General features: G+C 49.2%; 2 non-coding genes across 2 annotated transcripts; one reads left to right on the forward strand and one right to left on the reverse strand.

Moving 5' to 3' along the window:
* The first annotated feature begins 10,879 nt into the window (after nt 1-10,879).
* On the forward strand, nt 10,880-10,951 carry TRNAP-UGG (transfer RNA proline (anticodon UGG)). The gene has a single exon. It is a non-coding gene; the product is annotated as a tRNA-Pro (tRNA).
* Nucleotides 10,952-23,222: 12,271 nt separating this feature from the next.
* TRNAQ-UUG (transfer RNA glutamine (anticodon UUG)) lies at nt 23,223-23,294 on the reverse strand. The gene has a single exon. It is a non-coding gene; the product is annotated as a tRNA-Gln (tRNA).
* Between the last annotated feature and the right edge of the window lie 641 nt (nt 23,295-23,935).

Below are 23,935 nucleotides of genomic sequence, written 5' to 3' on the forward strand. Positions count from 1 at the left end.
ATGGCCCACTCCATTAAAATGTAGACTAACTGGTTTGTGGATCAGGAGTGTTTTGATGTCTGTTTTGTGCCCATTAACTCTTTGTCGCAGAGAGTTTGAAGTCTGTCCAATATACAAAGCACCCGGGCATTGTTGGCACATGATGGCATAAATGATGTTAGCAGAGGAAAATGAGAATGTGCCTGTGATTCTGTGAATAATCTGGTTAGGTCCAGTGATGGTATCTCCAGAATAGATATGTGGATAAAGCTGGTAGTGGGCTTTGTTGCAAGGAAAAGTCCCAGAACTGGTGTTCCTGCGGGCTAGACTGTAGATATTGGTCAGAATCCTCGTCAGGTTGGGAAGTTGTCTGGAGAAGAGAACAGGCCAGTCACCAAGGGCCTTCTGGAGTGCGGCATCCTGATTAAGGATAGGTTGTAGGTCTTTAATAATTCGTTGCAGTGGTTTGACTTGGGGGCTGTAGGTGATGACCAGTGGTGTTCTGTTCTTGGCTTTTTTGGGCCTCTCTTGGAGTTGCTGGTCTCTGGGTATTCGTCTGGCCCTGTCAATTCGTTTTTTTTATTTCTCCTGGTGGGTAATTCAAGTTTATGAATATTTTGTAGAGATCTTGTAGTTTTTGGTCTCTGTCAGTTGGATCAGAGCAAATGCAATTGTATCTAAGGGCTTGACCGTAAACAATGGCTCTCGTTATGTGTGCAGGATGGAAGCTAGAAGCGTGTAGGTAAGTATAGCGATCGGTGGGTTTCCGGTACAGTGTGGTACTGATCAGACCATCCTTGATTAGTACTGTAGAGTCCAGGAAATGTATCTCTTGCTTGGAGTAATCGAGGCATAAGTTGATGGTGGGGTGCAGATTGTAAAAGTCTCTGTGGAATTCTTCTAGCGTCTCTATACCATGAGTCCAAATCATAAAGATGTCATCAAGGTATCTTAAGTGGAGGAGGGCTAATAGGGGATGAGAGCTGAGGAATCGTTGTCACTTCCACAGCTCGGTCAGTGCAGGGCAGCTGACGTTAACCTAATGGTGTAATATAGACAAGGTCTTAGTCTCACTTCCCAGGTGGTGTTTCCAATTCAGCCAAAGCTGGTGGTGGTGGTCGTATTTGGCTAAAATCAAGGCAACTCATCTTTTAGGCTCTTGTAGACCCAGCTCAGGCATCCTGATGCTCATGGTCTTCCAGCCCCAAATGGTGAAAGCCTGGTCTGTGCCCTTTGCTTTGGGCTGGAAATATTATTTACTAAGCGATGATCCGGCTCTTTCTGACCAAACCCAATCTGATGAGAACATTTTTCAGGGCTGGGATGAAAATGGTGTCGGGTCCCAGGAGTTGGGGGTCAATGTTCCCTCTGACCTTTTCCATCCAGGTGTGGAATGCATTTTATGCACACTCGGGTCTGAGCAAATGTGCACCATCAATACAAACAAGAAACCAAGCTGGGGATGCTCCGCTAACGGGCTGGGGAGCATTGGAAACTCTGCTGAGCACTCGCACGAGCCCACAGCTTACAGGGAACACCGACGGCGGCTGCAGCACAAAGATGGAACTTGCTCAAGTAGGTGATTTTTCTCCCCAAGTCTCTTTTTGTAAGGCAGCAAAAAGGGAACGGTGGCTGGGACCCCCCAGTCGTTTGTCTGCCAACTAGGCCTGATTTGGGACAGAACAATTTAGGTGACTTAACATGGAGTCTTGGCCAGGGGCCTGAGAGTGGGGAGCGTAAGATGGGGAGCAGCAGAAGGCGCTGCTGGAGAGGTGCCAGTGAGTGCACTGTAGTTTGGTGGGAGTGAAGTGAGTTCGCTGGGTGTTTGCTGTTTGATGCTGATTGCAGGTGATTTCTGTGATGGTGTCAGGTGGGATTGTGTGTCTGGGAGGGTTTGATCCCTTGTTCCCTTGGTTGCCTTTGATCAGCCTGAGGCTCAGCCTGCCCCTGTGTGGCTAAGGAGGGGGAAGGCCTGAGCTAGGTGAGCAGCTTTAAAAGCCAGAGGCAGAGCGATTGGGGAGGGATGGAAACAGGGAAGTGTAAAAGGGAGTTTGATGGGCTCAAGTTAATGCCTTTGGCTCTTTCTGAGCCCCTTGATGCTATTGAAATCTCCACAGCAGTTCCCATCGCCTGTGTGAGCAGAGAGGGACTCAGCCTGTTTTCTTTTCCCCCTTCCCTTCCACACCCCCAGGGCGTTGCAGGCACCACAGACAGGTGTGTGTCTCCCTCCCCTTCCCGTGGCATCATTCTGGCCACAGGCTGAGACCAGCCAACTAACCCAAGGCTCAGCTACCCGGTGGGGCTGGTGACACAGCTCCTGTGCTGCATTACAGAGCTGGCATTCATGCAGTTCTCAGAGCAGAGAAGAGAAGCCTGGTGCAGATGGTGGGTGTTGGCCCCTTGACTGTGTGGTCACACTGCCAGAGTGGGAGGTTCACCTTCACTCTCCTGAGAGGTTCATATCTGAATTCTGCCTCACTCTTGCCCCTGCTCTAACAGAAATCCAAAGCAACCACTGGTGAGCTGTGCAGAGAGGCACTGAATCAAGGCCACTTCAGCATGTGGAGAAAGCCACTCGCCTCAGGAAGGGGATTTGAACCCACCTTTCCTTCTGGAGGCCAGAACATCCAGGGAAAGGAAAGACAGTATCTTACAGCAGGCATCTTAGACCACGCAGCCATCTCGACACTGCTGGAAAGAATGCTCTTGAGCCACTGATTTTCTTTAATATTTTATGAGTCAGGCAGACAGTTTCCGTACACAACTGTAGCACAACTCTTTCAACACCCAACAGCCATTCTTCAGCACAACAAGTTTTTATACACAGTCACCCTGACCTAATGCTAGGATGTGCTTTGACATTAGCTGAAAAGAAATGGATGAAGGAGAAACTGCCAGTTTGCCACCCTGAGGGTCGGAATTCCTCTATCATCATATTTGCTAAATAGGTGGCAACCAAGAACCCAAGTGATGGGAGCTCTTATTGGCTGTGTCTACACGTGCACGCTACTTCGAAGTAGCAGCACTAACTTCGAAATAGCACCCGTCACGGCTACACGCGTCGGGCGCTATTTCGAAGTTAACTTCGACGTTAGGCGGCGAGACGTCGAAGTCGCTAACCTCATGAGGGGATCGGAATAGCGCCCTACTTCGACGTTCAACGTCGAAGTAGGGACCGTGTAGACGATCCGCGTCCCGCAACGTCGAAATTGTGGGGTCCTCCATGGCAGCCATCAGCTGGGGGGTTGAGAGACGCTGTCTCTCCAGCCCGTGCGGGGCTCTATGGTCACCGTGTGCAGCAGCCTTTAGCCCAGGGCTTCTGGCTGCTGCTGCTGCAGCGGGGGATTCATGCTGCATGCACAGGGTCTGCAACTCGTTGTCGGCTCTGTGGATCTTGTGCTGTTTAGTGCAAGTGTGTCTGGGAGGGGCCCTTTAAGGGAGCGGCTGGCTGTTGAGTCCGCCCTGTGACCCTGTCTGCAGCTGTGCCTGGCACCCTTATTTCGATGTGTGCTACTGTGGCGTGTAGACGTTCCCTGGCTGCGCCTATTTCGATGTGGTGCTGCGCAATGTCGATGATGAACATCGACGTTGCCAGCCCTGGAGGACGTGTAGACGTTATTCATCGAAAAAGCCTATTTCAATGTCTCCACATCGAAATAGGCTACTTCGATGTAGGCTTCACGTGTAGATGTAGCCAATATTGGCTCCTATTCTCCCCCATCCTTAGATATTAAAGTTTTATGAAAGGAAAAAAAAAACCAATGAGGAAGAAGGCAGAGCTCTTAAGGAATCTTCCAGAAATGAGTTGGCCCCACAGAAGAGGAAGCAGGACTGTTTCTACCTGGCTTAGAACAAGCGACCAGTTACAAGTTTGACCCATGTGCTGACCACGACACTGCAGAAAATACACACTGACATTTTGGTGCTTTTCTGAAGTGTTCTCAGGAGCCAGTGCATCAGCAAGTTTCCCTTCGAAGAACAGGCAAGCAAAGGGCACGAAGAACTTCTAAAAACTTCATCAGTAGCAGTGGTGCAACAGCTTCTCCAATTCGCCTTTCTCACAAGGAGGAGAAACAGAGACAAACCTTCCAACCAACAATGTTCATATCTGCTCAATGTTTCCTGCCACCGCCCAGGGACCCCTTCAACAAACCAGGACAGCAAAATGCAAGACCCTCAATGGATTCTCTTCTTGCCATTGGTTGCACCCAGAGCACTTAGGAGAGGCAGACATGGTGTTCCCAGGCTCCAGCCCCAGTGCACAGGAGGTCCAGCAGCACAGTCACAGCCCTGCCAGGCCCAGGAGAGGGAGCAGATGCAAACAAGCCCTAAAGGCAGAGTGCAGCGTGTAAGCTGGGGGAGAGAAGAGTCAGTTAGACACAAGCAGCCGGTCCTCTGGTGTAAAGCACAGAGCTCAGGACTCTGCCTCTTGCAATCTGAGTTAAACTCCTCAGTAGGACTGCCTGAGTGTCCCTTTCCTCACAGCAGTGCAGGCTTGTTCCACCTTTACTGCTCCACCCAGCTCTGAGCCCCTGCACAGGTAATGGCGCACAAGCTGCCTGCTTCAGTGACTGCTCCGCTCCTGTCCCCAGCGTGTGCAAAAGCTTTCTCCCAATAGCACGTATGTTCCATACTGTTCAGGGGGTCACCGTCATGCCTGCCCTGCAGACAGCCACAGACACCCCAGCCAGGCTGCCACCTCCCCTCCAGCAGGCCCCAGGTTTATTTAAAACAAACCATCACCTTCCCCTTCTCAATGACACTTTTCCCATCACACTTTTGAACTCTCCATCTCTTGTCCTTGTGTAAGTGAGTCGGATGAGCACCGAGCTCCACATTTCTCACCGTCCCCTGGATAATCATAGCTCATGTACATGCCCAGTGCACAGCTGGAGCGAATGCAGAAAGCCCTGAAGCTGCAGAGCACTGAAGGGGGACAGTCAGCTGGGGAAAAGTTTTCTTCTCTCCTCCTTGGGCAGGTGAGGATAGAAATGAAGAGAAGAAAATCCTCTGCCACACTCCAAAGAGGATGGAAATATCCATTTGCACTGTCTTTGCTTCCACCAAATCGGAGAACAAGAACAGCCGTGTGCTACCAAAGGCCAAGACATCAGTGCAAGCTGGGAGAGACCTGCTGTATTGGCTGAGAAAATCAATATCGATGCAAGAAAGAAACTGCCTAGGATGGGATGTGAGCCCATGACACTGGGGGGTAGAAGCCTTTCCACCACCTACCACAGGTCACAATCACTACACCAATACACCTCACATTTTGCTGCCCAGCAGATGGAGTTAAGGGTGTATAAGTGTAGGTGTGTATAAGTGTATAAGTGTGTTGCACAAAGTCCAGGTCTCCTCAGGGTCTCTCACAACTACTGAGATGGAAACACAGGTAATATCAGGAAATTCTATGATATAAATCACTGATAGCAACTCCAGTTCCCAATTTCCTCTCCTCCGGCCCAAAGTGTCAATCAAATTAGCCAGTGATTCGATTGAAATGTAAGACTGAATTTCCCGCCCTTGTGCTCCTGGGCAGCCTCCTCTGTGGGCAGCACCGTGTGAGCGCGGTGAGCCCAGGGTCCGTCCCAGACCACACAGATGGGGCTTTGATCCTCTTCACAGAACAATTTCAGACCCTCCTGGTGCTCCCCACACACCCCGTCCCCTCCGGCTCCCTTCACTGCCAGCAAACTCAGCCCTCTGAGCAGTTCCACTACGTTTGCAGCTGCCTGTTGGGCCGGAGGTGTCTCTGCCACACAGTCTCTCTGCACTGAGGGCAGGAGGGGGCTGGATCGGCCCCCCCCAGCACTGGCTGAGGCAGGCTGGGCAGAAGTTGTACCCACGCTCTGTAATCACGGGGTCCTTGAAATGCTCCAGACAGACGGGACACGTCGCTTCCTCCTGGAGACTTTTCACAGGGCTCACTGCAGCCCTGGCTCCCTCTGGGCTGGGGAACAGGGCTAGTTTCAGCTTCCTCAGTTCAGACTAGGCCCGGCCTGCAGAAAATACTGGGCATTCCCCTTCCCGGAACTGACTCGGCTCTTGGCTGGAGTGGGCAGAGCCAGCTGGTGTCATTGTAGCCCTGGGGGCTTTGGGGAAAAGCCGACCACACTTGGGCGCCCAGACTGCAATCTGCCACTTGTGCTGCTGTGGCAGGTCACTGGGGCTGCACGTGGACACCAGAATCCCCCACTCCTGATTAGCTGCCAGAACTGGGTGTGTCTAAGGGGTGATATTCAGCCCTAGGCAGAATTCAGTGAATTTAATACATGGTTCTGACAGAATTAATATTTATAGTATTTTACGTTTATCTCCTGACACGCTCCCAGCTGCAAAGGTTTTATCCATTTCAAAGGGCAGAGCCGTGGGAAGCTCTGCATGGTGGGAGTTGAAACAATACGGTGCTCAGACAGTAGTTACTGAACGGCAGCAGACACCCATTCCAAACTCCAAACCTTGTAACCGTTAAAACCAAAACTGTCAAGAGCAGATCTGGAACCCTCAGAACTCCACAGCCTGACATCCAACTCTGCCAAGGGCTCCCGTCGCCTCATTCCTCTGGGCCCTGTCTGTGCCCTTCAGTAATTCCAAACTGGAATTTCAGTTTCTGGAGTGAAATGGATATTTACTGGCATCTACTGATCACAGAATCATAGAGTGCTAGGACAGGAAGAGACCTTGAGAGGTCATTGAGTCGAGCCCCCTGCCCTCATGGCAGGACCAAGTACTGTCTAGACCGTCCCTGATGACACTTATCTAACCTGTTCTTAAATATCTCCAGAGATGGGGATTACGCAACCTCCCTTGGCAATTTATTTCAGTGTTTGACCACCCTGACAGTGAGGAACTTTTTCCTAATGTCCAACCTAGACCTCCCTTGCTGCAGTTTAAGCCCATTGCTTCTTGTTCTATCCTCAGAGGTTAACAAGTACAAGTTTTGTCCCTCCTCCTTATAACATCCTTTTAGATACCTGAAAACCGCTATCATGTCCCCCCTTAATCTTCTTTTTTCCAAACTAACAAGCCCAATTCTTTAAGCCTTTCTTCATAGCTCATGCTCTCTAGACCTTTGGTCATTCTTGTTGCTCTCCTCTTGACCCTCTCCAATTTCTCCACATCCTTCCTGAACTGCGGTGCCCAGAACTGGACACAATACTCCAGCTGAGGCCTAACCAGCGCAGAGCAGAGGAACAGAATGACTTCTCGTGCCTTGTTCACAACACACCTGCTCACACATCCCAGAATCATGTGCGTTTTTTTTTGCAACTGCATCACACTGTTTACTCATATTTTGCTTGTGGTCCACTAGAACCCCTAGATCCCCTGTCTGCTGTAGTCGTTCCCAGACAGTCTCTCCCCATTCTGTGTGTATGACACTGATTGTTCCTTCACAAGTGGAGCACTTTGCATTTGTCCTTATTTAACTTCATCCTGTTTACCTCAGACCATTTCTCCAGTTTATCCAGATCATTTTGAATTATGACCCTATCCTCCAAAGCAGCTGCAACCCCTCCCAGCTCGGTATCATCTGCAAACTTAATAAGCGTACTTTCTGTGCCAATGTGTAAATCATTGATGAAGATATTGAACAGAACCGGTCCTAGGACAGACCCCTGCGGAACCCCACTTGTTATACTTTTCCAGCAGGACTGAGAACCATTAAGAACTACTCTCTGAGTACGATTATCCAGCCAGTTATGCACCCACCTTATAGTAGCCTCATCAAAGTTGTATTTGCCCAGTTTTTTGATAAGAATATCATGTGAGACCATATCAAATGCTTTACTAAAATCTAGGTAGACCACATCTACCACTTCTCCCCTACCCACAAAGCTCATTATCCTATCAAAGAAAGCTATCAGATTGGTTTGACATGATTTGTTGTCTACAAATCCACGCTGACTGTTTCCTATCACCTTAACACCTTCCAAGTGCTTGCAGATGATTTCTTTAATTTCCTGCTCCATTATCTTTCCTGGCATTGAAGTTAAGCTGACTGGCCTGTGGTTTCCTGGGTTATTCTTATTCCCCTTTTTATAGATGGGCACTATATTTGCCCTTTCCCAGTCTTCTGGAATCTTTCCTGTCTCCCATGATTTTTCCAAAGATGATAGCTAAAGGTCAGATACCTCCTCTATCAGCTCCTTGAGTATTCTAGGGTGCATTTCATCAGGCCCTGGTGACTTGCAGACATCTCATTTTTGAAGTGATTTTTAATTTGTTCTTTTTATATTTCAACTTCTAACCCTACTCCTTTCCCACTAGCATTCACTATGTTTGGCAATCCTTCCTCAGACTTGTCAGTGAAGACCGAAACAAAGAAGTCATCCACCCTGAGACTCCGGAACAATAAAGGAACATAAAAAATAATAGCTGTCTGTCTGTCTGTCTGTCTCTTGAAAATTTTAGGCCCTGCATGGCTCAATCTCATTTTTGAATTGTTTTCCTAAATTCTGGGGTCTCAGAGGTGTGTCACTGTGCTGTGAAGGGCACAACCCCAGCTGGGTGCACAAAAGAATGAGCTAAGTCCCCAGAGGAGAGGTGCGTTGATGGCTCTTAGCCAGGACTGTCAGGGAGGAGACCCCATATACTGGGTGCCCCTGGCGTCTGAATGCCAGAGGAGATGATGTGCTGTATAGCACACAGGGCTCTGTGGTGCAATGGAAAACAAGTTGGACTGCTAAGCTGCCATGGCTGTGTGGAGTTAAGGACAGTCATTCAAAGGCTGTGGGTTGAAATGCCACCAGAGTCACTGTAATGCGCATTGCCTGTTGGGAGTGCTGGGGAAGATGGAAGGGCAGGTCCTTCACACAGCAGGGATCTACTCTCCAGAGACCTCAGCTCTGTCCACTCCCTCACTGGTGCTGCCACAGTTGTCACATGTTTAGGCTGTTATTTCCGCCCGTCACTCTGCTGCCAGGAAACTCCTCCATGGGACAGCTGCCTCATTCACCCGCATGTCACAACTCAGGGGGCTGCTCCTGCTATGGGGAATCTCCTCCACGGGACAGCTGCACCTTTACCCAACATGACAGCCCCACTGCGAGGGACCCCTGCCATGGGGCGGCTGCTGCATTCCCTGGCCTCCCTCCTGGGAGGTTTCATGGCCCCTATTCTCAGCACACACGCCCACTGTGGATCCCCCATTCTCTGCTCCCCTTCTTCTCACTGTGGTACATCCATCTCTGGGGCCTCATCATAAGGCAGCAGCCCCCTATCACGGAAAAGCCCTGACACATGAGAGCAGCTCCCCTATCCCCAGAGACTGGTGCCTAGTGTTTGCCATAGGGCCATGTGGTCACTGTCTGGAGTTCCCTTTCTACATTGTCCCAGTTTCCCTCTACTCCGTCTCCGGGGAGTCCAAACTGCCCACCCTTAGATGGAACCACTTCTCCAGCGTGACACCAACTTCCGCACACTGAGACCTTTAATCCCTCCCAACGCCAGTTCCCTAAGTGCCAGGTTGCAACCCTCACACACCAGGGAGTAAACACCTGCTCCGATGAAAGGCTTCAAGTCCCAGCACGGCTACTTTGGGGCTCACCAGAGACATCTTCCACCCACTTCCCAAAGATCTCAGTTCAGCTCCAGTCTTGTCACTGACGTGTCTTTACTTGTCACCTCTCACACGGCCAGTGTTCCCCAATCGGTGTTCCCCAAAGTGACAGTCAGGGTTCCCCGGTCGGAGTCAGCAACCTGTGGCTCCAGAGCTGCACGGGGCTTAACGCATCTTTTGCAGGTCTGGATGCTGCCACTGCTGACTCCTCTGCCACTGCTGGAAGGGGAGTCAGGCAGGTTCTGCGTTGTCCTACGTCGGGCCCTCTGGACTAGAGTTGGAGGAGCAGGGGTATATTCAAGCCTCAGATTGGGTGAGGTAGTTGGGAGCGTTTGGAGCTTAGAGAGGTTAAGCCTGGGGGTGAGAGTGTCAGATTTGTGCTGAGAGAGGTTAAGCTTGGGGATGGGGGGCAGATTTGGGGCTGTGCGGGGTTTAGGGGTTATTAGGGAGTCTGTAAAATTCTTTCAAGTTTAAAAGGTTTCTGTGGCCAAGTAAAATTGGGAAACACTGACCCAGGCAATCACACACAGCCGGTGTCCTCCGCCTCCCCCGCCAGCCCCCCTGTGCTCAACAAGGGAGCGCAGCTCATCCCTTCCAGGGTGGGGGTCCCAGCTGATTGCAGGGAGAAAAAGTGGGTGCTGATGTCGAACGTTTGCTCCTGCCTCATGTAAACCATCAGAACAGCCCTTAGGGGTCACAGAACAGGATCAGAAAGGCAAGTGGCCTTATAGTGGCCAAAGCCAAGTGCAGCAAAGCCCAACACCCAGGCAATTGTGGGAGTTGAACGTAGGGTCTCCTCTTTACAAGGCACCTGCTTTAACCAGCTAATTCATAGAGCCCGTCATCATCAACAACAGCCATGAGCTCAGCGCCCATTGCTGCCCGACGCCTCCCTCACAATTTCCTTCCATCTTTCCCTGTTCCGTGTGGAGTGGCTCAGTTTGTGTAACTACCTCTGCACCCATCTACTGCGTCATCTCCCCAGTCTCTGTGGGCTCTGCCTCTCCTACAGAAACAGTCTGTTACTGCAGATACCAGGGGCGTGATTGCTGGTTCATTGTGCATTCTGCAGATCCACCCAAACAGCTGTAACTTCCGTTGTGTAACCTCCTGGAGCAGGGTCTCTTGGGGGTATTTTCCTGTATAATTTCTGGAAATGTTCCTGTGTTTTTCTCCCACACTGTGTCATTTGTGAACTGTCCAGAGTGTGAAGTTGGTTTCTTGCTTCAGGACTGTGAAGAGAACTTGGGAATGCCCTTGGAAAGGTGAATTTGGGAGCAGCACTTAGATGAGCACTGGCTGTTTGCTCAAATCCGGGTGTGGAAGAGGCCTTTCCAGGCTGGCTTGTTGGTCTAGGGGTATGATTCTCCCTTTGGGTGGGAGAGGTCCTGGGTTCAAGTCCCAAACAAGCCCATTTTCTGCCTTTCTCTGATAACTTACATGGGCAACTGGGACCCCAAATCCTCACACGCATCTTTCTTCTTCCTTTGCTCAGTGCAATGGATCAGCTGCTTGTCACTGGATGGCTCAGCTCTGTCAAGATGAGGCTCTGCCAGTGACTCCACCCTTCGTGCCAGAGGTCACTTTCACAGCCCTGAGCAGAGGCACAAACAGGGCACATCTCCACGACTCCCTCCCTTTGGAAGGGGCAGGACAATGAGGGATTTTGGCAGATGCTAATGAGGCGCTGACATGAATATGCAGAGCCTCATTAGCATAATGGTGGACGTGCAGTTTGTGAAAGTGCCGCTTTGGACGTGCAGGCTGCACACGCAGACTGGGGCCCCCAGGCTCCCAAAGCCCTTCTTCACAAACAGCTGCTGCCAGCGCTGGAAGCTCCCGAGAAGTGGAACCTTCATTTGAGCACTTGGAGCTCTGTAGAAGTGCGGGGGGGGGTCACTGGTTTGCTCACTGGGCCCCGTCCCCTCCACACTCCTCGCTCGGCCTCCTCCCTCTGAGGCCCCACCTGTGCTCTCCCCTCACTCCCGGTTCACCTCCTCCCATCCCTGCTCTGCCTCTTCCACTGCAGTCTGCCTGCTGCTCTCACCTCTCCTCCCACCGGCCCACCCATCTGCTGCTCTCTCCCCTATCCCCCCGCAGGCCTCCCCACCTGCTGCTCATGGCTCTCCCTGCCCTACGCCAGGGGCTGCCCACTGCCCAGGGAAGCCCCAACATTACATGGCGAAGGACCCCTGTTTAGCCTCTCCCTTTGGAGAGCGGTGGGTGCCGCTCGTTCACAGGTCGTACCCCTCAGCCCGGGTGGGTGCTGCTCGTTCACAGGTCGTACCCCTCAGCCGGGTGGGTGCCGCTCATTCACAGGTCGTACCCCTCAGCCGGGTGGTGCTTTCAAACAGCTCTGGCTCGTGAACACACCCGGATGGGGCACTCCCAGAACAGCTCTAGAAATAAATCACAGACATGGCCAGTAATTAAAAGCATAAAAATATGCCCCAGAGCCCCAATGTGAACCCCTCCTCCCACAGACACTGACTGTCCATCATCTCCTCTGCAGCTGCTCTCAGAAATGGTGCATCTGCCAAAGCAGCACGTGCTACAGACCTCCGCAGTTCACAGAGCCACCCCTGTTGCATGTCAATCACCTGCCCAGGCAGCTCAATGAAAGTCTGAGTGTGAGGGGGGGATGCCTGGTTGGGGTTCAGGGTGGTGGGGGAGGGGCAGAGGGGATGCCCAGTTGGGATTCTGAGCAGTGGGGGAGGGGTAGCAAGCTAATTCCAGAGCCCCTGTGACCCTGCAGCTGCCTGTTGCTCCTTTGTGAAAGGGCCCTTGTGAGCTGTCACTGGGCAGGCCGGCTCGCTCAGTTGCTCATTCCTATGAGCAGATGGGAACAAGGGGACTTCGAAGTAGTCGGGGTCCTGTCGAAAAGCAGCCCCGTCGGGACAAGACGTGCGGCAGTGAGACGCGTCAATTTCGAAGTGCCGCGGCCGCCTGCATGCTAATGAGGGGTTGAATATGTATTTCAGTGCTTCAGTAGTAAACTTTGAAATGGCCAGTTTTTGGCTAGTGTAGACACGGCCATAGAGACGCTCCAGTTTGGTCAATGTAAATCGCAGTGAGGCATTGCTGGTGCATGATGGCATATATTATATTAGTAGATGTGCAGATAAAGGAGCCGCTGATGGTGTGGTTGCTGTTCGGTCCTGTGATGATATTTATGGTGTAGATATGCGAGCACAACTGGCAGCAAGGTTTGTTGCAGGGCTTGGTTCCCAGTTTAGAGTTACTCTGTTGTGCCCTATAGTTGCTGGTGAGGATTTGTTTCAGGTCGGCAGGCTGTCTGTAGGCAAGGACAGACCTGCCTCTCAAGGGCTGTGGGCGTGAGGGATCATTGTCCAAGATGGTTTGCAGATCACAATTGATACATTGGAGAGGCCTTAGGTAGTGGCTCTGTGTGACGGCCAGTGGTGGTCTCTTGTTTTCTTTGCGAGGCCTGTCTTGAGGCAGGTGGCTTCTGGGTACCTGTCTGGCTCTGTCAATCTGCTTCCTCACTTCCTCAGGTGGGTATTGTAGTTTGAGGAAAGCTTGGTAAAGGTCTTGTAGATGTTTGTCTCTGATGGAGCAGAGCAAATATGGTTGTACCTTAGTGCCTGGGTGTGCGCAATGCATCGTGTAGTCTGCTCTGGATGGAATCTGGAGGCGTGTAGATAAGCATAGAGGTCTGTGGGTTTTCGGTATCGGGTGGTATTTATGTGACCGTCGCTTATCTGCATAGTAGTGTGCAGGAAGTGGATCTCTTGTGTGAACTGGTCCAGACTAAGGCTGATGGTGGGGTAGAAACTGTTGAAATCCTGGAGGAACTCTTCAAGCGCCTCCTTCCCAACCAATGAAGCAGTTGTAGATGTGCTTGTGCTTTCAGCGAGCGTTCTCTGCTATTAATCTTAGTGTCTGAATATGCTGTATGGTACTTTTATCTTTCCCAAATCCCACTTACTTGCCTGTTGGATGTTCCTTTATCTTTGATCTCAGTCTCTCCGTCAGTACCAGCAGCAGCAGCTTGCGTCGGTGACTTGTTAGGGAATCCTTCTGTGCACTTCCCTTCTTGTGTATTGTCACCAGCGCGGATGTTGTCCTTTCCTTAGTGGACTTTCCTTCCTTCCGTGCTACGTTACATAGTCGGTGTATTTCCTGACTCATACTTTCTCTGCTGTATTTGATCATCTCTCCCATGATCTTATCATTTCTAGGGCATTTGTTTTTCGTTAGTCGTACCACTAACCTTTCTACCTCTTTCCTCGAAATATCAGATAAAGCTCTGCTGTCTGCCCACAGCTGACCCCCTGCCAGCCCCAACACTTGGGGCTGCCCAGCTTTGATGGTGTTTAGATCTTATAAGGCACCGGAGGAAGCTCAGCTTGTGCTGGGTGGAGTCACACAGACCAGGCAGAGCTGTGAATGACTGAGCCCAGTAGCACCAGCCCCCCTGCAGATCATGAATCTCTCTCCAGGCAGGAGGAAGTGTGGGGAAGGCTTTGGCAAAGAGAACTCAAGTGCAGCTGGTGTGTGTGTGGGAGGGGGGTGGTTGGTTTGGCCTTTGTCTAAAACTGTGACATGTGATAGCCATCTGTGGACCTAACCTCCAAATATTTATTGAGCTCTTTTTTCAACTCTGTTAGAGTCCTGGCCTTCACAGCGTCCTCTGGCAAGGAGTTCCACAGGTTGACTGTGCGCTGTGTGAAGAAAAACTTTCTTTTATTAGTTTTGAACCTGCTACCCATTAATTTCATTTGGTGTCCTCTAGTTCTTATATTATGGGAACAAGTAAATAACTTTTCTGTGTTCACTTTCTCCACACCATTCATGATTTTATAGACCTCTATCATATCGCCCCTCAGTCTCTTCTTTTCGAGACTGAAAAGTCCCAGTCTCTCTAGCCTTTCCCCATATGGGACGCGTTCCAAACCCCTAATCATCCTAGTTGCCCTTTTCTGAACCTTTTCTAATGCCAATATATCTTTTTTGAGGTGAAGAGACCACGTCTGCACGCAGTACTCAAGATGTGGGCATACCACAGTTTTATATAGGGGAAGTAAGATATTCTTCATCTTATTTTCTATCCCTTTTTTAATTATTCCTTACATCCTGTTTGCTTTACTGACTGCCGCTGCACACTGCGTGGATGTTTTCAGAGAACTATTCACTATAATTCCAAGATCCCTTTCCTACTCTGTTGTAGCTAAATTTGCCCCCATCATGTTGTATGTATAATTGGGGTTATTTTTCCCAATGTGCATTACCTTACACTTACCCACATGAAATTTCATTTGCCATTTTGCTGCCCAAGCACTCAGTTTGCTGAGATCTTTTTGAAGTTCTTCATGGTCTGCTTTGGTTTTGACTGTCCTCAACAGTTTGGTGTCATCTGCAAACTTTGCCACCTCACTGCTTACCCCTTTCTCTAGATCACTGACGAAGAAGTTGAACAAGATTGGTCCCAGGACTGACCCTTGGGGAACGCCACTAGTTATTCTCTTCCATTGTGAAAATTTACCATGTAGTCCTACCCTTTGTCTCCTGTCTTTTAACCAGTTCCCAATCCATGAAAGGATCTTTTCTCCTATCCCATGACCACCTAATTTACATTAGAGTCTTTGGTGAGAGACTGGTTCAAAGGCTTTCTGGAAATCTAAGTATACTACGTCTACTGGATCCCCCCTGTCCAAATGCTTGTTGACCCCTTCAAAGAACTCTAATAGACTGGTAAGACACGACTTCCCTTTACAGAAACCATGTTGCCTTTTGCTCAACAAATCATGTTCTTCTGCGTCTCTGACAATTTTAATCTTTACTATTGTTTCTATGAATTTGCCCGGTACTGACGTTAGACTTACCAGTCTGTAATTGCTAGAGACTCCTTTAGAGCCCTTTTTAAATATCGGTGTTATATTAGCTGTCTTCCAATCGTTGGGTACAGAAGCTGATTTAAAGGGTAGGTTACAAACCACCGTTAATAGTTCCGCAATTTCACATTTGAGTTCTTTCAGAACCCTTGGGTCAGTACCATCCAGCCCCAGAGACTTGTGACTGTTTAGCTTATCAGTTAGTTCCAAAACCTCCTCTAATGACACTTCAATCTGGGACAGTTCCTCAGATTTGTCACCTAGAAAGGACGGCTCAGATTTGGGAATCTCTCTAACATCCTCAGCTGTGAAGACTGAAGCAAAGAAATCATTTAGTTTTTCTGCAATGGCATTATCTTCCTTGATTGCTCCTTTTATGTCCCTATCGCCCAGGCTCTTTTAGCAGGCTTTCTGCTTCTAATGTACTTACAGAACACTTTACTATTGTTTTTTGAATTTTTGTCTAACTGTTCCTCAAAATCTTTTTTGTCTTTTCTTATGACATTTTTACGTTTAATTTGGCAGTGTTTATGTTCCTTTCTATTTTTGTCACTAGGATTTGACTTACACTTTTTAAAAGATGCCTTTTTATCTCTCACTGCCTCTTTTACATGGTTGTTAAGCCACGGTGGCTCTTTTTTAGGTCTCTTACTGTGTTTTTTAATTTGGGGTATACATTGAAGTTGGGCCTCTAATGTGGTGTCTTTGAAAAGTTTCCATGCAGCACACAGGGATTTTACTCTAGTTACTCTACCTTTTAATTTCTATTTAACTAACCTCCTTATTTTTGTGAAATTCCCCTGTTTGAAATTAAATACCAGAGTGTTGGACTGTTGCGGTGTTCTTCCCAACACAGGAATATTAAATGTTTGTATGTTATGGTCACTATTTCCAAGCTGTCCTTTAATAGTTACCTCTTGGACCAGATCCTGTGTTCCACTCAGCACTAAATCAAGAATTTCCTCTCCCCTTGTGGGTTCCTGTACCAGCTGCTCCAAGAAGCAGTCATTTAAGCCATCAAGAAATTTTCTCTCTAAATCCCTTCCTGAGGTGACATGTACCCAGTCAATATGGGGATAATTGAAATCCCCCATTATTAGTGATTTTTTTATTTTGATATCCTCTCTAATCTCCCCTAGCATTTCAGCATCACTATCACTGTCCCGGTCAGGTGGTCGATAATATATCCCTAGTGCTATATTCCCATCGGAGGAAGGCATTGCTAGCCATAGTGATTCCATAGAACATTTTGATTCATTTAGGATTTTTATTTCATTTGATTCTATATTATCTTTCACGTACAGTACCACTCCGCCACCCGCTCGGCCCATTCTGTCCTTCCGATATATTTTATATCCCGGTATGATCATGTCCCACTGATTGTCCTTATTCCACCAGGTTTCCATGATGCCTATTATGTCAAACTCCTCCTTTCATATGAGGTACGCTAATTCCCCCATCTTATTGGACAAACTTCGAGCATTTGTCCAAAAGCACTTTAAAAAACTACCACTATTCATATGCCTGCCCTTCCCTGACGTATTGGATTCTTTTACATGTGATTGTTTCTCATCTGATCTGGCCCATACTCTATCATCTCCCTTCTTCTCTTTCTGACTGAATTCTAGTGAATCTCTATCAATGGAGTCTCGCCTAAGAGAAGTCTCCGTCCGATCCATGTGCTTCTCTGCACCAATCGGCTTTCCTCCATCTCATAGTTTAACCACTCCTCTACGACCTATTTAATGTTTAATGGCAGCAGCCGGGATCCACCTTGGTTTAGGTGGAGCCCATCCTTCCTGTATAGGCTCCACCTACCCCAAAAGTGTCCCCAGTTCCTAATAAATCTAAACCCGTCTTCCCTACACCATCGTCTCATCCACTCATTGAGACTCTGAAGTTCTGCCTGCTACCTGGCCCTGTGCGTGGAACTGGAAGCATTTCTGAGAATGCCACCATTGAGATCCTGGATTTCAGTCTCCTTCCACCAACCTAAATTTGGCCTTCAGGACATCTCTCCTGCCCTTCCTTATGTCATTGGTACTTTCATGTACCACGACAACTGGCTTCTCCCCACTACTGCATATAAGTCTGTCGAGATGCCTCGAAAGATCTGCAACCTTTACACCAGGCAGGCATGTCACCATACGGTTCTCCCGGTCATCACAAACCCAACTATCTATATTTCTAATGATCAAATCACCCACTACTAACACCTGCCTCTTCCTAACAACTGGCGTTCCCTCCCCTGGAGAGATGTCCTCGGCACGAGAGGATACCATAGCACCCTCTGGAAGGAGGGTCCCAACTATGGGATGGTTTCCCTCTGCCCCCATTGACTGCTCTCCTCCCCTGAGCCTTTCATCCTCCTTAATAGCATCGGGGCTGTCAGATTGGAGATGGGACAGCCCTACTACATCCCAGAAAGCCTCATCAACATAGCTCTCTGCCTCCCTTAGCTCCTCCAGTTCAGCCACCCTGGTCTCCAAAGCCCGCACTCGGTCTCTGAGGGCCAGGAGCTCCTTGCATTGAGTGCACACATAAGCCACTCACCCACAGTGTAGGTAATCATACATATTACACTCGACGCAATAAACAGGATAGCCCCCGTTCTGCCGCTGGTCTTCTGCCTCCATTTCCTCCTCTGATTTAATTTAATGCCATATGCGGTTCTTAAGTAAAAGTTTCAGATGGGGATGTTATAAAAGATTTTAGGACATTAGAAGCAACTAGCTCCCTCTAAGCTCCCCCTCTAAACTCCCCTCTCAAAACTCCCTCCTGTTAGCAGTTGGCCTGTTTGCAAGAGCCCTGGTCGCATGCACCCTGGTAGTTTACCAGCGGGGTTTAAAAGGCTGTGTCCTTCCTGATATCCCCTCCCTCTGGCTACAGCTCAGCCAATCAGCACAGAGGTTTAGATTTCAAACCTAATCAAGGCTCACAGCTTCCAACTGCCAGCCTGAGCACACGGCCTTTCAAACAGACAGCCCAGCACTCCAAACAAACAGACAAACACAAGCCCAGAACCCCCAAACACAAACACCCACACACTCTAGACAGCCACTTACCTCAAGGTGCTGTAGTTTGCTCCCTCCTTCGCTATGAGAGCCCCTCTCAAAAATCCCACCTGTTAGCAGTCGGCCTGTTTGCAAGAGCCCCAGTCTGAAGGTCTTGTGCTCCAACCCCTTCACCATTTTTGTTGCTCTTCACTGAACCTGCTCCAGCAAATCCACATCCTTTTTATACTGGGGGGGCCAAAATTGGACACAATATTCCAGATGTGGCCTCACCAGTGCCGAATAAAGAGGAATAACTATTTCACAGAATCGCAGAATCATAGGGCTGGAAGGGACCTCAGGAGGTCATCTAGTCCAGCCCCCTGCTTCAAGCAGGATCAACCCCTACTAAGTCATCCCAGCCAGGACCTTGTCCAGCCGGGACTTAAAATCCTCAAGGGATGGAGAATCCACCACCTCTCTAGGCAACTCATTCCAATGCTTCACCACCCGCCTGGTGAAGAAAGTTTTCCTAATATCTAACCTACACCATTCCCTCTTCAACTTCTGACCATTACACCTTGTTCTGCCATCTGATACCACTGAGAACAGTTTCTCATCCTCCTCTTTAGAGCTCCCCTTCAGGAAGTTGAAGGCTGCTATTAAATCACCTCTAAGTCTTCTTTTCTGGAAACTAAACAAGCCCAAATCCCTCAGCCTATCCTCATAGGTCTTGTGCTCCAGACCCTTAATCATTTTTGATGCCCTTCGCTGAACCTCCTCTAGCAAATCCACATCCTTTTTATACTGGGTGGCCCAAAACTGGACACAATATTCCAGATGTGACCTCACCAGTGCCGAATAAAGAGGAATAACTACTTCTCTAGTTCTGCTCAAAATGCTCCTCCTAATGCACCCCAGTGTGCCGTTAGCTTTCTTGGCTACACGGGCACACTGTTTACTCATATCCAGCCTTTCATCCACCATAAACCCTAGGTCCCTTTCCATCATACTGCTGCTGAGCCAGTCAGTCCCCAGACTGTAACGATATTTGGGATTCTTCCCCAGCAGGTGCAGGACTCTACACTTCTCCTTATTGAACCGCATCAGATTTCTTTTGGCCCAGTCCTCCAATTTATCCAGGTCCCTCTGGATTCTCTCTCTACCCTCCAACGTATCTACCTCTCCCCCTAGTTTTGTGTCATCCACAAACTTGCTGAGGGTGCCACCCAGTCCCTCATCCAGGTCCTTAATAAAGATGTTGAATAACACTGTCCCCAGAACCGAGCCTTGTGGCACTCTGCTTCAAACAGACCGCCATCCAGATATTGAGCCATTGACCACCACCCGTTGGGCCTGATCATCAAGCCAGCTTTCTATCCATCTTATAGTACAACGATCCAATCCGTATTTCCTTAACTTATGGACAAGAATGTTGTGGGAGACCGGATCAAAAGCCTTGCCGAAGTCAAGGTATATCACATCCACTGACTTCCTCATGTCCACAGAGCTTGTTACCTCGTCATAGAAGCTGATCATATGGTGAGGCAGGACTTGCCCCTGGTGAATCCATGTTGTCTCCTTTTGATCACTTTCCCCTCTTCCAAGTGCTCCAAAATGGATTCCTTAAGGAGGCCCTCCATTATGTTCCCAGGGATTGAAATAAGGCTGGCGAGTCTATAGTTCCCTGGATTGTCCTTCTTTCCTTTTTTAAAGATGGGCACTACGTTTGCCTTCTTCCATTCATCTGGTATCTCCCCTGACCTCCAAGAGTCTTCAAGGATAATGGCCAAAGGTTCAGCAATGACCTCTGCCAATTCCCTCAGTACCCTGGGGTGCATTAAATCCAGACCCATGGACTTGTGCACATCTAGTTTTTCTAGATAGCTCAGAACTTGTTTCTTCCCACAAATGGCTGCCGTCCACCTTCCCATACTGCATCATCTAGGACCGTCCTGGGGAAGTTGACTTTGTCCGTGAAGACTGAGGCAAAAAAAGCGTTGAGTACTTCAGCTTTTCCTGCATCATCTGTCACTAGGTTACCTCCGTCACCCAGCAATGGCGCCACACCTTCTCTGATAACCTGTTTATTGTTCACATGCCTGTAGAAACCCTTCTTGTTACTCTTCACATCCCTTGCCAGCTGCAGTTCCAATTGTGCTTTCGCTTTCCTGATAAATGCCTGGCATTCTCCAGCCATATGTTTATACTCCTCCTTAGTCAACTGTCCATGTTTCCATTTCTTGTATGCATCCTTTTCGAGTTTAAGCTGACTAAGTATTTCCCTGTTAAGCCAAGCCGGTTGCCTACCATGTTTCCACTTCTTACTATGTAGCTGGATGGTTTGTTCCTGTGCCTTCAGTAAGACTTCTTTAAAGTACTGCCAGTTCTCTTCAGCTCATTTCCCCTTCATCTTCATTTCCCAAGGGATCCTGCTCATCCAGTCTGTCAGGGAGTCAAAGTCTGCTCTTCTGAAATCAAGGGTCTGTATGTTACCCATCACCTTTCTTACTTTTGTCCAGATCATGAAATCTACGATCTCATGGTCGCTGCAGCCCAGGTTCCCGCCCACTTCTATTTCTTCTTTTAGTTCTTCCCTCTTTGTGAGCAGCAGGTCAAGTTGCGCACGACCCCTAGTCGGTTCCTTCAGCACTTGTACAAAGAAGTTATCTCCAACATTCTCCAAAAACTTCCTGGATTGTCTGTGTGCTGATGCATTCGTCTCCCAACAAATGTCCAGATGATTAAAGTCTCCCATGAGAACCAAGGCCTGTGATTTGGAAGCTTCACTTAGCTGCCTGAAGGAAGCCTCATCTATCTCACCTCCCTGATCTGGCGGTCTATAACAGACACCAACTACAACATCACCTCTGTTACTTCCACCTCTGAGCTTAACCCAAAGACACCCAACTGGATTTTCTCCTTCCTCATACTGGAGCTCTGAGCAATCATACTGCTCCCTCACATAGAGCGCAACTCCTCCTCCTTTTCTCCCGTCTGTCCTTCCTAAACAATTTATAATCTTCCACGACTGTGCTCCGGTTTTCTGAATCATCCCACCAAGTCTCCATTATTCCAACCATCTCATACTTGTTTGACTGTGCCAGGGCCTTTAATTCTTCTTGTTTGACTGTGCCAGGGCCTTTAATTCTTCTTGTTTGTTCCCTAGGCTTCTGGCATTAGTGTACAAGCATCTTAGAGAAGGGGCCAATTGCTCCACTTTCTCCTCTTCACCCAGGAAGCCCACTTGATTGTTTCCTCCTCCTTCCCCACTTACCTCAGGGATTGTGTCACCTTCCCCCGACAAACCAAGTTTAAAGCCCTCCTCACTAGGTTTGCAAGCCTGTCCGCAAAGACGCTCTTTCCTCTTTTAGTGAGGTGGATCCCGTCTCTTCTCAGCAATCCCTGTTCATGAAACAGAATCCCATGGTCAAAGAAACCAAATCCTTCCCTGATACACCACCTATGCAACCACGCATTTACCTCTGTGATTCAACGATCCCAATGCGGACCCCTTGCTTCCACAGGGAGGATAGATGAGAAGACCACTTGTGCTCCGTATTCCTTGATCTTCCTTCCTAGGGTTACGTAATCTGCTGCGATCTCATCAAAGTTGTTCTTGTCTGTATCATTGGTTCCTACATGAAGAGATCCCTTATTTGTTTCTAGTGCCGCCTTGAAGGGCACAAGAGAAACACCATGTAAGAAGGTAAAAACAGGTATAGGGCTCCTCCTGAAGGCGAACCCTCAGACAAACTCCCTGTTAGTTGCTCCTGTTCGCTGCTCACAGGGGGTCACTGGGGCTGCCTTCTTGTAGAGCTGCTAGCTGGTTAGGCCTGGCTCAAAGCCTTTGCCTCCAATCTGATCAGCCCTTGAAGGCCCACCTGGAAGAAAGCTCTCCCAATTCGCACCTTGCAAACACGCCAAACTGCCAAACACGCCAAACTGCCAAACACGCTTTCCAACTGCCCCTCTCTGCAAAACAAAACAAATGCACAGACACCACAGACAGAAATTCAACCCACCAGCTCACAACGCAGCCCCCCAAATGCCATACTCACCTGAGCTCCTCTAGGATGCTCTCCCAGGCAAACTCCCTGTTTGCTGCTCCTGTGCCATGTGACTGTGCCTAATCCTGTGCAAGCTCTGGCTTGTTTTGTGCTTGTCTCCAGCTGGGGAACAGCCTCTTCAGGACACATCTCCTGCCCCACAGCTAAAATGAGCCCCACAGTTATGAGAGCCCACTGAGGGACTGGCTGATTTTCTCCCACCTTGTGACGCTGGCTGCAGACCACATGTTGCTTTGGGGTGTCCTTAGTGAGGGTTTGGTGGAGGGGAGCAGCCTGGCTCAGAGACGTTATGAAGATTCTCAGGCCACATGCAGTCATGGTCCTCCCCACCTCCTGCACTGCCCTCTGTGGCTTTTGAGACTTCCCCTAGAGGTGTCAGTACCAGCTGCCGCACCGCCAGGTGCCCAGAGAAGGACAGGTGAGCTGTGCTCCAGCCTGGGACTCCTCCTCTCTCCTGCTGTCCCATGATTTTTTAGCCTGGTCTTAAGTGCCATACCTGCAATAGGAATAGCCTGGCAGCTCCAGGACCAGTTGTGAGGGCCTCAGGAGAAGCCATGAGAAACACAACCTCAGACTGCATCTTCATGCACTGGTGAGTTCTTGGGCCCCAAAACATCGCAGCCAGATTGGTGAGTCAGCACAACCAGACACCTGGCTCCAATGGGACTCATTCATGCAGCTGGAGGAAAAAGGACTCACTCAGGTACTTCTCAGGATAAGATAGCCCACTCCTTGGAGTAGACAAGGTCTACTGTCAGAAACACCCAGGTCCCACTGAGATTTGAACTCAGATTGCAGGATTCAAAGTCCTGAGTGCTGCCCCTTACACCATGGGACCCATAAGCAAAAGTGCTTTCTGAGCACCCATGACTCTTTCCTGGCTGGTGTTGTGGAACCCCGTTCCCCTGGAGTACAGTGTCCCCCAAAGGTCTGAGGCTGGAGGTCAAAGCAGTGAGGTAAGAGTGAGATCTAAAAGGAAACTTTATGATGCATGCATGCAGGCTGCCAGCTTCCAGAGAAGTGGGAGCCCTGAGGACCACTTCCAAGGACTCTTTATCCAGTTTGTTTTGACAGTTTAGTCATTAATTGTCTTTTTTAACATATGAAAGTCTTGGCAGAATTGCCCTGAGCCCTGTCTGTAAGCACCAGCTGTGCTTGAGGCCAGTTTACACTACAAAGGTACATGATAACCCAGACAGAGGAGCCTACAGTCTCCAGGGGACAAAGTAGGGACTTCAAAGAAGTGCAGATGACCCCCTGGTATCCTCTTCCAGAGTGAGGCCTCCTTGGTGTGAAAAAAACTCTTTGAGCCCTTAGGGCAGTTTTTCCCCCACAGTGCAGAAAGAGGAGTTGTGGCAATGATTTGTCTCTTCATCTGACACTCTAGTAACATCATCTCTGTCTCATGCCTTGCCAGGGAGGCGAGGCCATGCCACCCAAGCCTGAGTCCCCTCCCGGCTGAGCCAGCGCAGAGCCAGG

The sequence above is a fragment of the Carettochelys insculpta genome, chromosome 7 (genome assembly GCF_033958435.1).
Source record: "Carettochelys insculpta isolate YL-2023 chromosome 7, ASM3395843v1, whole genome shotgun sequence".
Taxonomy (NCBI): domain Eukaryota; kingdom Metazoa; phylum Chordata; order Testudines; family Carettochelyidae; genus Carettochelys; species Carettochelys insculpta.